Below are 16,165 nucleotides of genomic sequence, written 5' to 3' on the forward strand. Positions count from 1 at the left end.
AATTCTCATAACCCTATAATTTACTGCAATTCACATATTACAGATTTTAAAAAGGCCAAGAAATAGTAATAAAGTAATAAAATTGATAATAAAAATAATAAAATAATCACTAATATTCAGTAACTATTAGTGAATACAGACTATATCTGGGGCACTGTTTCAAGCACTCTCTGTGTGTTATATAATCTGGTTCACCACATGTATGTAATGAATGCAGTTGTCATTCCTATTTTACAAATGAAAAAGTACCTGACCCAAAATCATGAGGCCAAAACTCAAAGCAAGTAGCTGCATCCATAGTTGGTGCTAAAATGTGACTCCAAGTTCACCTGGGGAACTTTATGCTGCAAGGAACAGAATCTCTGACTCACAGTGCTGTAGACATTAAGGGCATTTAGCATCTCACATCCCAAAGCTCCCAAGTAAAGCAGGTTTCAAGGTTGGATGATGCAGTGATGTCATCAAGGACCCTCTATCACCATGCCTCTATTCTGAGCCAGTCTGGCTTCCAAAATCAGGCCTATTCCTACTGGCTATCTATTAGAGTAAGTTATTTAAACCCACTGAGCACAAGTATATTCAATGCAACTGAGAATGACAACCTTGCAGTGTGGATTCAGGACTGGAGGCAGGAAGGTGGCAACTTCGTATATCGGTACCCACTTCCTCCTCTACAAGGTCAGCAGAATGACATCCTCTGCCCAGGGGTGGTTTGGAGGATAAAGTCAATTAAAATACATAGAGTGTAGTAAGAATCATGGCAGGCATATTGTAAGAGCTGCCTCTGTGTTCGATTATTGTTGTTGTTTTTCTTCTTGTGCTTTTGTGACAATGTCCAGAAAAAGAAAATATGGTGCCATCTTAAATGTGAATGTGGACAGTCCAAGAAGCAGATTTTCTCACACCCCCGCTTGATGGGAGTTGGGTTTCCGGCCCTTTCCTGAAACAACTACCAGGTAGTTTATTGGCATATCTTTAGACCAATAGTCAGGCCATCCTGGAGCTGAGGGCAGAGCCACCTTTCCTGAGGCACAGGGCCATGCAAGTGTTAACCAGCGGGTGAGGTCCTCATCTCCCCTGGTTGCTAATGAGAGAGGAATTCTTTCAGTAATCCCAACAAAAAGAATTTTTGAGCCTCATAAGGGAGGAAGAATGATCTTTATTTCCATGGGATCACATCTCTGAGTTTTCCAAGGCCCATTTCCCTTTGCCCAGTCATCAAAGAAGTATGGCTGAGGTCTGTATAGCTAAAATCAGAGGCAGTGTCCAGAATTTTCTTTCCTTGTTGGAGCCAGGTCCAGCACAGCATCAGGCTAGCTTAGCTTGTGTTTCCCACTACAGTTCATCAGTCCATTGCATGTGGGGTCTGCAGGTTCACATGGCTGTGCGGGAAGCATGGGCAACTGCAAGGAAGCCAAGAATGAGCCACGAGCATAGGAACAACAAGAGAGAGAACTCCTTTATCTAGGAGAGTATGTATCCCCACACCTTCACATGCTTGCAGTGGCCACGCCCATGATGGACAATGATCTTTGTTCCCAGTTGTGACTGACAGACAAGTACCTTCCCTGTGTTATCCAACTTTACTGGGCATGCGTCTATCTTCCCTTTTATCCAATCCCTTCCCCAAATGTTTTACAGGGAATGGACCGGTAGTTCCCTGAAGAGAGCAAAGTTGCAACTTCCTGGTGAAGCTGCCCAAATGACATGCCTATAATGTCTGGCTTTCTCCTTTGCCCCTTTTTCTATTATTAATAATTAGCTGATTACAGCAGTATCACAAGGATGGGGATAATTGAACAGGCTGTAACAGCTATTCTCAGCTACCATGATCATGGTGCAAAAGCTTTTAGCATTGGTGCACCCAAAGAACGTGACAGAAGCCAAAATGGAAAAGAGAAGGAGCAAAGCATCCTTAGTTTGCCTCTTTCCTCTTCCATCTCACTGATGATTGGTTGAAACACTCACTCCTAGTCCAAAAATCAGGACTAGGTCACCAATGGCCATTGTGACTGACTTGGAGTCAGTTCTTATTCTCCTTTAGGGTCCTGGAAGCTGCACAGTGACCTTCCCAATAAGAAAAGACTCCCTCCCACAGCCCTTTTTGGTCAATAATACACAAGACATAGCAATTCCCTGCCAGGCACTTCAAACAAATGAGAATGGCAATACAAATCAACCTGACTTTAGAGAACGGTTTTAGGTGTCAAATATGATAGCATATGAAAATACTCTGTAAATCTGAAAGACACAGAAATAAGGGAAGGGGTTAACTTACCCCTACAGGACTTCTGATCCATCTGCGAAGGTGATAGATTAGTCCCGTCCTGATCATGGATTAATGGCAGATGTACAGCATTAGAAGCTATGTGGCTCATTAACCCATGACACTAGAATCTTAGTTATAAAAGTGAGCAATGTTATAGAATATATATTAGCGAGAACATTAACAAAATGATCAGGATTTAATGGTTTTTAATGAGCCACTATTATCTTTTTGGTTCTTGAAGTAGATTTTTAAAAATACGTGATTCTGTGGCATGGAGATTAATATCATTCTACGAACTGGCATCAGAAGACTAGTAGACACCTGGGGATTTGCTCTCTTTGGCCTGGAAACTGGAATTCTCTGGGGCCGGGGAAACAACAACATCAAGAATAACAGCTGTTAGGAATCCTTTCTCTAAAAGCACAACCAAAATGTACCTAGAAATTAACACCTGCTACTGAGGCTATGTCTGATATACAAAATTAGCAAGGACATTATGCCCACAGATAAATTATCATTATTTCAATTCTATTTTTAAAATTTCTGTAGTGCCCAGCAAGCATGGCTCAGTGGTTGAGCATCAACCTATGAACCAGGAGGTTGCAGTTCGATTCCTGGTCAGAGCACATGCCCAAACTGTGGGCTCGATCTCCAGTGCAGGAGGCAGGAGGCAGCCGATCAATGATTCTCTCTCTTTCTCTCTCTCTCTCCCTTCATGTCTAAAATCAATATAAATATATTTTTTTAAACTGCTGTGGCTAAAGGACATTTGATCAAGAGGAAGCACTAAATTTTACTACAAATGGTGGTTTGACTCTAGCTGAAAATAGTTTTATACCCAGAATGTGAAAGTTGAAGACACCCCAGTGTAATCATCCTCTGTTCACACTTATCTATAGAAATAATTTCATTTTCTAGTGAAGGTAGTTTATTTTGTTTGAGATATAATTTACTCAGTCATTTTCCTAGAGCATTAGACTATCCTAGAACACATTAAGCTTCTCAAATTTGGAAACTGATTTTTTTTATCTGCCTATGCTTTACTCTTTGCTTCATCAACTAATGGTTTGTGCCTATTAAGATTGACATCATTTCTTAAGGTATATAAATGTCTGTTCACTCAGTTGTACATCTGAAACTAATATATTGTTGTGTCAACTATAATTTGAAAATAACTTTAAAAAATTGACATTGTAATGAAAGAGTCTCTTAATAAAAACAAAGTTGTGTGTTTTATTTTTTTGTTATGTGGCTTTGTTGTAATTCCAGCTGTATCTTTGTAATACCCAAATAATGAATAATTATCATCCAGCTAATTTTTGTTAGGTGCTAATTTTAAATTCTAAATTGACCAAGTTAATTTTAAGTGTCCAATATTTGTGTACATAGGTTGAGATTCTTATTAAAGAATAGTTTTATTAATTTGTGATAAGCATATGTTTATGTGTGAGTATAATACATAGGCTTTGTAAGTAGAATTTCAAATCTTTTAAATTTACTGGACAAATAATAATTTACTCCTTCTCTTCCTCACCCCCAATTTTTATGTGATGGTGAATCAAATGGCAAAAATTCCAAGTAGAAGAAAAAATCTTATAACTTTTTCAGAACATGACTATCTTTTGATTCTCTCTTGGGCTCCTTAACCTGCAATCATGGATTTTCTGGGTCAGTATGGGCCTAATACTTTTAAAACAATCTCAGCCAAAAAGGCTATGGCAAAATGAAGGACCATTACTTGTGATATTCTTTGTGAAGCTGTAAAACTGTACATATCTTAAAACTAAGCAATCCCACAGTACTTTAATTCTGAGATTACACCTACGGGACTCCAGGTTAATTGACTAAACTCTGAAAAATGCAGTCAAACCAATTATTCATTGATACATTCTTAAAAGACATTTTAATAGGACTTGTTTAATTCATGTAGCACTTTCCTTAATGAATTAAACCGATTCATCTGTACAAACACAGTGTTGTTTACATGAATATTGTTCTTTTAATATGTGATTGACAATATTCAATTATGGTCAAAACCATTTTTCAGAGTAGTTTAGCATAGTGCAATGGGAGGTAGTCAACTTTTTATATCAATGCCAATTCTCTTTCTCATTAGCAGTCATTTAAAGCAAATTTATCATGTTAGTTTGTTTTCTTCCTACCACATCCTAAGATAAATGTTTTCTCTACTTTTATAATCTGTTACATTTAACTCTTTAATACATATGGAACTGAACATTAGATTTTTAAATGGGCATACTATTTACTTTATATTTAAAAACCAAGGATTCATTTGCTGAACATTAATTGCATACCCACCATATCTTTGGCTCTGTGCTAGGCATCATGTGTGCAAAATGAATCCATGCCAGCTCTTGAGAAACATAAAATAAATGGCAAGACTGGCTGTAAAAAGATGAATTGCACCACAGTATGGAAAGGGCAAAAAAAGCAAGTGGAGACATATAGCTATGCCTCCATTGATGAAGTTTCTGCTTCTTGGTGCAGCCAGGCTGCTGAGTTTCATGGGGTACTCTGGTCACAAAGCTGGACTCACATTAGCATAGAAAAGCAGGTGTGCTACTGACTATGGACTCAGTCTGTCTATGTCTGGACAAGACAGTAAACAAATATCATTGGTTAAGCACTGTTGCTGTCACTCCAAGGTCAACGGTCCAGAAAGATCAGAATAGAATGAGTGATGCCCAGGTAAATACCAGGTGGGGAATGGTTCTTGGAATTGTTGTGATGCTATGTTTAACCTGTGTGTGATATGGGAATTTAGTTCAGAGAAGGCTTTTTTGGAATCTTTCTTCCTTCCTCTTTTCTATGAGCTCCCACACTCCCCTCTGCCTCATTCTGCTTATGCTTCTCGTGGGACAGGATGCATGTATAGAAGAGAGTGGAGTGGGGAATATTGGTGAGGAAGAAGGGCACAGAGAGTCTGCTTCATTAAACATGTAAAAACTATCACAAGCAACTGGCCCTACTAAGAATGGACCCGTTATTGGTGCTAAGGTCCTCTAATTCTGTTCCTTGTTGACTCCTTTCATTGACATGGGTGGAGTCATTTGAGATTCTCTTGGAAACTAGTCTTTGAGATGGTAGTTCACAATGAGAAGCTATGAAAATGTCTGGGATGAATTAGTCCTATGAATTATTGTCCTACAATTAGCTGAAATCTTGTTGTTTCTAGGTGTGTTTTTTTTTTAATTTATCTTTATAGTTGAAAGTATTGCATATGTCACCTCTCTCCCCACCCCTCCATTGACCCCTTCTAACTCGTACCCGTTCCTCCTTTCCTGCCCCATGCCTTCACCGCACTACATTGTCTGTTTCTATGGTTTATGCATATATACATATAAATTCTTTGGTTAATATATTCCCATCTACCCCCACCTTCCCTCTGAGATTTAACAGCCTGTTCCATTCTTCTATGTCTCTGGGTCTATTTTGTTCATCAGTTTATTTTGTTCCTTAGATTCCACATATGAATAAAATCACTGTTTTGTACTCTGAGTAAAATCAGCACAAATAATCCACTTTTCTTACACTTTGACTGACAGTGAGTTTTGAACATTACCAACATAGTGCAGAACGTTGGTTGATGCTCTCTCTAATCCTTTGCATACATTCTATCAGATGCAAGAACTGACCTACCCCAAAATCACCACAATTCACATAAACCAAAGGCATTGGTTTATGTACAATTATGACCTAATTTAGTATTTATCAGACTAAGAAGCTATAATTTACATATCCCCAAGGTACAACTTTTTTCCCAATACTGAAAATCATTATATAAATGGCCCAGCATGTTTTCTGTAACAATCCCTGCTATTTTATGGTGAGTCGATAGCCCTATCATATTTATGCATTTACATTAAGTTATAGGAACATCTTTATTTCTAAATGTTCATAAATAAATATACAATATGTACTGTGTATGATACAGTCGGTTACCAGCTACCTGAATTTGAGAGCAGTATTAATGGTCACGAGAAAAAAATAAATGACCAAAGAATACCATGAATTATCACATAACTATAAAAATTCTCAATGGAATTATTACTTGTAATTCCAATTCTGTCTTTCATTAATGGTACATAATTTAATGGATCTAACCTTTGGATTCCAAGTTTACTGAATATCCTCATAAAATTCTTTGTCCTCCTGGGTCCAGGCAGTCAATCTCTATCTGACATGGTGGCCTTCATTTCACAGCACAGTTATGCAACACCAATCCATCCTTACCTGAAATACCTCACTATGTATTATGCATCTATCTTACCCCTTCTCTTCTTCATGGGTCTTTAATGAGCATCTTGTAACAGCAATACTGGTCTCCTGTATAATAAGATCATGGGGAAGGAATGACCCAGAGTATTTTTGCCCTTATAGAATTTATATCACTCATATTCCCCAATTCCAGTGTCTTTTTGCATGGCCTCATCTGTCCTGGAGTAATATATTTCTTCTAGAGTCACCTCTAGAAACTATAAATTTAAGTATATAACTTTTTTAACAAAAGAGGCAGATGATCTAGATAGCATAATCATTTGCTGAAGAATGCCTCCATTTTTCAAAATATAGGCCCTGGCCGGGTAGCCCAGTTGGTTACACCATCATCCAGAAACACCAAGATTGCAGGTTGGATCTCTAGTCAGGGCACATACAAGAATCAACCAATGAATACATGAATAAGTGGAACAAAAAAATCTCTCTCTCTCTCTCTCTCTCTCTCTCTCTCTCTCTCTCTCTCTCTCTCTCTCTCTCTCTTTCTCTCTCTCCTTCTCTCAAAATCAATAAATAAAAATATAAGGGAGCCGAAATATAAGGGGCTCAGTGGATAGGGCGGCCTTCAGACTGAGAGGTCTCAGGTTCGATTCCAGTCAAGGGCATGTACATTGGTTGCTGGCACATCCCCAGTAGGGGGTGTGCAGGAGGCAGCTGGTCAATGTTCCCCTCTCATTGATGCTTCTAACTCTCTATCCATCTCCCTTCCTCTCTGTAAAAAAAAATCAATAAAATATATTTTTTTAAAATAAAAATATATAAGGGAACTGCCTGGACTTCTAAATTTAAATTTAAATCTTGTATAAACTGCTACTTGGCACATGGCCTAAAATTAGAGAGTGTTAAACAGGCAAATGGAAATTAAAGTCCTTGAGGATATGGAGAGAATGCCAGTGCCAGGTCCACTATTTCAATTCTCATTTGATTAAAGGTTAAAGAAAATCAGCCAACAGCCTACTACTCAAATTGAGAATTTTTTTTTTTCTTAACAGTGAGACTATGATTAGAATGTGAGGCAAACTGGGTGTTTTCAGGCTGACTTACCGGGCTCTGGTGGGACTGCTGCCTGTGAGGGCTATGGGTTCTTCTTCCTCAGCAAATGGGATCCTTAGCAACATAGCCCTTCACTGAAAAAAAAAATAGATCTTTTTCAGAAATGGTAAAAGAAAAAAATCTGTAAATTTTCTTTTTTGACTGTAAAAAGAAAAAAATCATCTTTGATCTATTTCTTAAAACTCTGGAAACTGTTTTAAAGTTCTAGACTTCCTCAAAAACTGTGTGTTGCATTCCAAGACTCAGAGAAATAGTTGGGCCCATGATTGGTGAGATGAGCTGTCATATTCTGGTTACTGACTGGAACACCCTCCACTTCACCTGCCCTGGGCCCCTAGACCAGGCTTTTTAGTGTGTACAGAACTCCTGATGAGTCTCAAATAACAAATGAGATGCCACCAGACCTCATCATTGGTTGACAAGATGCTCAAAGCATCACTTTTATAGCAAAAACTATATCAGACCTTATAAGTCACTGTCTACAAAAATGGCTCTGAATTATAGTTCTAAATGCCTTTGTTCTTCATTCACCAATGTATTTTAATTTATATAGACTGCATCTTTTAGTTATAAAGTGCTAATTAATAAATTATAAACATTTTTGTACTGTGATGAATAGAGAATAATGACTATAAACAGCCTTCCTATTAAAGGGATGAGTAAGGAGAAATTCTGCATTCATTTTTAGAGACGACTTCAGGACCTAATAAGATATTAAAATTTGTAATGATCTATATGTATAGTGAGACTCTTATATTCATAAAGAGGAAAACCTGTACTGTTTGAAGGCTCCTTGTGTTTGGACAAAGGGGAAATGGGGCAGAGCACAGACAAGCACTTATGATTTCAAACTGTTGTCACTCAGACACTACAATAGATGTAGCAACAATAAACTACTCATCGTCCTTTAAAGATTCCAGTAGGCAAGTCTCCCCAGAGGAATAATCACAGTTCATGGTGGGAGGATTTTTTGGTGGCTAGAGGCAGCTCTTCCATCTTGTATAATACCATGTATATTCATCTAGGAGCTTATGGAAAGTATAGTTAACTGTGTTTTTGGACAAGTTGGATGTTTGAAGACCAACCACTATCTGCAAAGAGAACAACCAGAAATGGACCAAAGATCCATGAAAAGAAATAGGATTCTTATGATCTGCCAATTGAAAGGGATTTTTTGTTTGGAAAACTTCAAATTCAACTTTAATTGAGGAAGGCCTCAAAGTGGTCTTATTTCATTTAGAGAAATTAATATTATTGGCATTGATCATTCTTAGTAAGAATGAAATAATTCGCTGCCTAATATGAATTAATAGCTTGGAAGCACCCTGATCTTCACACTATGAAAGATAAACCCATGATTCAGCCAGGAGGGTTAAAAAATAGAAAATTACCCTCAGTATCATTCTCCCTCCCCCAAAAAAACATAATTAAATAGTAATCAAATAAGTCTGTTCATTGTTAGGTAATTCCTTTGTGGTCATTGGACTTCACACACTTGTGAAATACCTGGCTAGTGATCATTTAATCTTGTTTAGAACAAAGGCATAGAGCTAATGTTTGCAAAAGGCATCTCCAACTTTGGTACAATTACTTATAGTCATATAAAGGGACCTATGGAGACAGGAAAAGAGACAATATTCTCAAAGTGAATATAGCTACTATGGGTAGATGTGGGCTTTTATTTTCAGTTGAGCTCCTCCCCACAGCAAAGTGAATAGCACCCCAAACACACATATACAGCCCAAAATTTGTATGAAACCCTAAAGACTCTAATGAGGAGTCAAACAATGAGAATGGGCTAACACTCCCCTTCCCACCACTGCTATGAGAGTTGTACTTAAGTCATTGTCTCTAACACTGCCTCCTGAAAGCCAGCCAAGATCTGCAACTTGAGATTAATGGTGATAGATGAGAACCTACCAGAGAGGTTTTCACCACATCCAAGTCCGCAGTTAATCAGACCTTATTCTTAATCGCTTCCTTTGCTAAAGTAAAGGAAGCGATTAAGAAAAACAGTCTTCTTTTACAGAGTTTTAAACCACACCAGCAGCCGCATCCACAGGTCAAAAAGACCAGCATTGATTGCTCTATTAATCCAAGTACCTTTCAAAAAGGGAACAGTTAAAAGGATTACATGGTTCTTCCTAGCACATTAAAACCAACTTTTTTTTTTCTTTTTTTTTTTTTTTTAAACAAGGAATTTTTTTCCTACCAAAATTTGAAGGGGGGGAAATCAAGATAATTCCTTCCCAGCAAATAAACAAAAAAAGCAAAACAAAACAAAACTGATTGAATAGGAAATTTTCTGTTGTGCAAATGAAGTAAAATGTGTGCTTACATACATATGCATGCATGAATTATGAATACACCAAACTATAAATATAACCCATTAGTGCCAGCATGAAGCAGAAAAGTAGCACATTTTTATGGTCTCAACATCTCCATTAGCATAAAAGGCATAACATTATAATTAAATAATTATTGATTAACACAAAGACAGAGAAGCCAGATGTGTTGAATTGGCTTAGTAATTAACTAAAGTAAACTACAGGTGTTTAAAATTCATAGAGTACAAATGAAATGTATATTTATTTTTTAATCATCTGTAGGCAAATCTTAGTGTATTCAGGTGCAGCAATTATGTACCATAAATGTCAGTATCTGTGAATGTACATTATACTTTCACAAATATTTCAGGCATCACTGGCATGAAATAGTTTCAGTGCTCCAATGCTTGGCATTTAGAAGGCTGTTGTTCCAGGGACATTGCTGATTCTGCTCTTTGGACCTGATGAATCACTAGCCATGCCTTCCGTATAAATGAAGGCATGGCTAGTGAATGGACAACTAAAGGTAAATACAGATAAGAGAAGGGGTGCTTGACATGTACAAGAAAAACAAAAATTTTCCTTGCAAATTGAAGAGTTTTTCTTAGCTTTTACTGTGCTTTCCCCACCCACCTTTAAGGTGGCCCTTCAGTAAAAGTGGGCTGCATTGCCCTGGCCAGGTGGCTCAGTTGGTTGGAATGTCTTCTATACACCAAAAGGTTGCAGGTTTGATTCTGGGTTGGGGCAAGTCTGAGAAACAACCAATTGATGTTTATCACTCACATCAATGTTTCTCTCTCTCTCCTTCTTCCTCCTCCTCCGCCTCCTCCTCCTCCTCCTCCTCCTCCTCCTCCTCCTCCTCCTCCTCTTCCTTCTCCTCTTCTTCTTCTTCTTCTTCTTCTTCTTCTTCTTCTTCTTTTCTTCTTCTTCCTCTCCTTCTTCTTCTTCCTCTAAAAATCAATAAAAACACATCCTTAAGTGAGGAATTTTAAAAAGTGGGCTCTATTCACATCATTTCCTCTAATGAGATTAATCATTTAGTTAGAGCCATTATTAGGAACTGGGGTGTTTTTGGTTGGTTCCTTCCAACAGAAATCAAATGGCTCAGAAAAGCTGTAACTATTGGCTACTGATGGCTCGTAGCTTCGGAGAATTGTCATCAGCCAATGAGATCCTTTCTGCTCAGTCCCTGAGTCATCCTTAATTGATCTCCTCTTCTCATCTCCACATGTCTCCAAAAGATATCGCACCTCTCTGTTCTGCTCCTCTCCACTGCTATCACCTTTCTCCTAGTCACCATTCCTGCTATAGTAACCACTTAACTGGCTTCTACCTTTAATTCATTTTCACTATAGTTATTAAAATTACCTTTTAAAAAGTACACAAGTGATATCAGTATTTGATTTCCCAACTGAACTTTGAGTAAATTCCAGACTCTTTAGCATTTCTTGTTTCCTATTGCTTTAACCTCATCTTCTATGACTCTTGCCCTCCTCTCACCTTCACTTCAGCTACATAGACCTTCAATTGGTCCCTGAAATATTTATTTTTATTTTTTAATATATTTTTATTGATTTCAGAGAGAAAGGGAGAGGGAGAAGGAGTTAGAAACATCAACGATGAGAGAGAATCATTGATCAGCTGACTCTTGCTCACAACCTGGGTATGTGCCCTGACCAGGAATCGAACCTTGACTTCCTGTGAAGGAGAAACATCAAGTGGTTGTTTCATATACTTACCCCAGCCAGGGATCAAACCCTCAACCTTTTGATATACAGAAGACACTCCAACCAACTGAGCATAGGTCAATGCTCAACCACTGAGCACACCAACTGATCCAATCACTAGAATATTTAGACCTCTTTGCTGTCTCATGATCTTTGTACTTATAGACTTTTTCCAAATCTTCTCATGTCTAGTTCTTTCTCACCTAAAAGTTTTAGCAGAAATGTCAGCTATTGGAGAAGCCTTCTCTGACAGTTCCTTAATCCCATCACCCTTCACCACATCATTTTCTTTTTGTTAGTTTTTTCAATATATTATTATTTTTGTTTATTTGTTCACCTTATTGCCAACCTTCTCAGTTAGAATATATGTTTCATCATGAGGCCTGGGATAATATTTTATGCGCATCCTTAAATCCCAATGCATACCTCATATTAGAAACTCCATAAATATCTGTTGAATAGATGAATGAGACTCAGTTGCTTTCTGAAGTGGTCCAATGTAGAGAATTAAGCCAAGAATGAAGATGAAAAGCTTGATTACTTTTAGCTCTGTCCCTATTCTATGATCAATGGTATAAAACTGAAAAATTCTAGCAAGGCCTAGTTGTAAAGATTAGAAACAAGAAACCAAAATAATCAGTAGCCACTCCTCACTCAGACTTCTCTTGATTTACAACATCAATGGCTTGTCCATAGATTACAGGAGTTTTTATGGCCTTAAGAAAGCAAGAACAAATGACAGATACTTCCTAATGAAAGTTTAGATACCTTTTAAGCCTGTCTGTAAATGCTGCTTTTAATGTAGAAAAATAACATGTAATCCTATATAATAAAAGCCTAATATGCAAATTGACTGAACTGAAGAGCAACAGGTTGCTATATTTGATCTTTGGTTAAATATTAACTACATGATTTGAATGTGATAATGAAAGGCTCCCACAAAGTAAGTAGTCTTCTATATTATTTATTTTTTTCTTTATAAAAATATTGTTGTAGTTTTCTGTGTTGCATTTCCTCTGATGTGCCTCATATACAAAACTGAATTGTCATGTGTCAAGATTTTTTAAATATTTGAAAGGGATAAAATATTAGATGCAAGCCTATGATACAATTTCAAATCAAATTTAAAAAAGTTTGAACTTTAAGTATAACTTGATGCTATTACAGGGAGGGGAAACCCCATCCCCATCCTCCTTCATGCTTTTGGCTCGTCTAATCAAATTGACAGAAGACAGATTAACAGGAGGGGGCAATTTTAAAATCCTATATAATAAAGAGCTAATATGCTAATTAAACTGAGCAGCAGAATCTGGAGCTTTGAGGGCTGGCTGAGGCTGTTGACAGGCCGAGTCCCTTGCATGAGTTTTGTGCATCAAACCTCTAGTTCATACACATGGCAGTCACACAGAAATGGCACCTAAAGAAATGACCAAAGCAGCCGAAACCAGTTTGGCTCAGTGGTGGAGCGTCAGTCTGTGGACTGAAGGGTCCTGGGTTCGATTCCCGTCAAGGGCATGTACCTTGGTTGTGGGCACATCCCCGGTAGGGGGTGTGCAGGGGGCAGCTGGTCGATGTTTCTCTCTCATTGACATTTCTAGCTCTCTGTCTCTCTCCCTTCCTCTCTGTAAAAAATCAATAAAATATATTTTTTTAAAAAGAAAAGAAAAAGAAAAGAAATGACCAAAGCAGGCAGCTTTTGTAATTTGTAGAAGAGGAAACAATAAATTTGTGAGGTATTGACAGGGCAAAGAAACTTCATCTTGACTGTTTAACTAGTGAAGTATCTAAGCGGAGTTTGAGCTTAGAGTGGTAAATTAGTAAAGAAGTGGCAAGGTTTGTTCACATAGGTTCTGGGCCCTTAATTCCCTATCTCTGGGCCCTTAATTCCCTTTCTTTGATAAGAAAGTCTCTGTACCTTCTGGTGCAGGTAGGGTACCTTTCAAGTGGGAGATTTATTTCCTGCTTTCAGGGGACAGAGAGAAGGGTCAGAGCATCCTTGCACTGACTGTTTCTCAAGGAACTTTAATTAAAAATAGTCAGTATGACACTTTGGCATATTTGGGATTGGCCTGCCCTTAACCCCAACATATTGCTGTTCTCATTCAAATTTTAATACAATCATTGTAGAGAATAATGCAGTTTATAGTGCGAACAAATTGAGAACTACATTGAGAGATTTTTTGAGTGTAACAAATATGTATCATTAGTTCATAAATTCACTTTTGTTTTATTTGTATAATATAAATTTTAGTCAAATTTATATTGAAAGAAACTTACAGTTCTGCAATAGAAATTGCCATAAATTTTGAGATGATGCTAGTTCATTCTGAACCTAATGAATTCTATTAAAATGGGTAATAATAAGTTTTCTGTAGTTATTAAGACTAACTGTAAGAGATTAAACTTGATGGCCAGGAAAGGAAGCAGTCATTGTACAGATTGCCTGCAGGTAAAGTGTCTTGTGCACAACTTAATTCACTAGCTAAAGCAATTATTTTTCTACAATATTTTCCTCTTAGAGGGTTCCTGCAAATGACTCATGTAGCAAGTCAACAACCCCCCGAAAAATGATGTAAAAGGTTTTATTATCAATAAAGTGCTGTAACTGTGAAGGTAACTGAATGATATGTGTAGCAAACCAGCAACCAAAGAGAAAGAGATAAAATATTTTGTTATAAATGTAATCTGAGGCATCCTTATAATAGTGCTTTGAGTTCCTGAGTTGAGGAAAATCTAAAACTGTAGAGTAACTTTGCCTACTGGTGTGAACTGGAAGTATTTTTAACCTCATTGTTCCTGTGCATACACAGCAGAGTATGACAGGGGAGGGTTTCCCCCTGTCCTTGCTCAGAGAGTTCTTCTCAGCCACATGTAAGTTCAAGGGCTTTGCATTTCACACCACTTCCCATATGTTTTTAGAGTTCCAAACTCATTTCCTGGCACTTAGATACATCCTACGCACTGAGGTGGGGATAGTCCTCATCCTACTGAGCTGGGCCTGGGCATCATTAGAATTATACCATCACAGGGCAGTCTCTGGGCCTCTGAGCAAAGACTATGTGTGGTGCCCACTTCAACATGTCCCCCTGATGCTAGAGACAATAGAGTTTGCTCTAAGTGGTGGCTGGAAAATCAATATAAACTGGCCTTGCTCCTGTGTCCACAGCTTCCCTCCATCTAGTGCCCCCAACCTCCTTGCCCTGTCTCCATCATCACACTTCCTCCTGCTCTGCACAGGCAGAAAGCTGTAATCTTTTATTTATTTGTGAGTCTAGAACCATCTATTCTTTTCAATCTATTATTATGACAAAAATATTTTGATCTTAGTCCTTCAGAGCTGACACCCCAAAAATACTACAAGGCATCTCTCTCTCTCTCTCTCTCTCTCTCTCTCTCTCTCTCTCTCTCAACCTGAGACAAATATTTATTGAGCATCTATTTTTTGCCAGATATTTTACAATGCTTCAAATGCCCGGTATTTCCTAAAATAAAGAAATAACCACCCTATATTTCGATTCAGTAATGTTTATCAAAAAAATACTGAATAATTCAGGGCATCTCTTGAGGATCAAACACGTGGGCTATTATCTCTACCAAGAAGTCTGAAATGTTTTTCTGAGATGTATGTATTGAGGATTGCCTCCTTTGTGTTTTTTTTCTGGCTGTGGTGGAATTTTCTGGAAACAACTAAGGAGAAAGAACTTAACTCCCTTCATAGTAAGAGGAATTGTAAGGGTTTGGAGGGACTACACAGTAGGCAATGGGATAGTACCAGGTCATACCTAAAGGTACAGACTGCATGGGATCAAGTGCTCAGTTGGCCACTAAATAGGCAAATTGTTTAATTTATTCATTAGCTAAATTGGGCAATTTATTTGACCTCTCTGTGACTTACTTTTCTCATATGTTATTAGTTTCTCATTATTTCACTCTAGCAAATTACCACAAACACGGTGTTTTTAAACAACAGAAAGTTATTCTCTCACTGTTCTGGAGGCCAGAAGTCTGAAATCAGTTTCACTGGGCTGAAGTCAAGGTGTTTGCAGGGTCATGTTCCCTCTGGAGATTGAGGGAGAACGCTTTCTTATCTCATCCAGCATCTATTGGTGCCAACATTCCTGGGCTAGTGGCCACATCACTCTGATTCCTGCCTTCATGGTCACATTGCCTTCTCCTCTTCTTTCTTGTGTCTAAACTTCTGCCTCCCTCTCATAGGACCCATGTGATTGCATTTAGGCCCCACTCAGATAATCCAAGATAATCCTCTCATCTCATGATTGTTAACTCAGTCACATCTGCAAATTTCTTTATTGCCATAGAAAGTAAAATTCATTGATTCTAGGGAGTAGGATTTGCATGTGTTTTGGGAGGGCTATTATTCAGCCTATTATAAATTATGTTGTAATAGTATGTACATAAAAATTAAAGGATATGATATATGAAAAGTAACTAGAAAAATGTCTACATGCAATAAAGCACTCAATAAATGTTAT

At 37.8% G+C, this 16,165-nt stretch overlaps 1 protein-coding gene across 2 annotated transcripts in view; it reads left to right on the forward strand.

The window, feature by feature from the left end:
* The window catches only part of NKAIN3 (sodium/potassium transporting ATPase interacting 3), a 405,119-nt gene that overhangs the window by 304,126 nt on the left and 84,828 nt on the right, over positions 1-16,165 (forward strand). The window lies entirely within an intron of this gene.

This window comes from Pipistrellus kuhlii, unplaced genomic scaffold (assembly GCF_014108245.1).
Source record: "Pipistrellus kuhlii isolate mPipKuh1 unplaced genomic scaffold, mPipKuh1.p scaffold_m20_p_14, whole genome shotgun sequence".
Lineage (NCBI taxonomy): Eukaryota > Metazoa > Chordata > Mammalia > Chiroptera > Vespertilionidae > Pipistrellus > Pipistrellus kuhlii.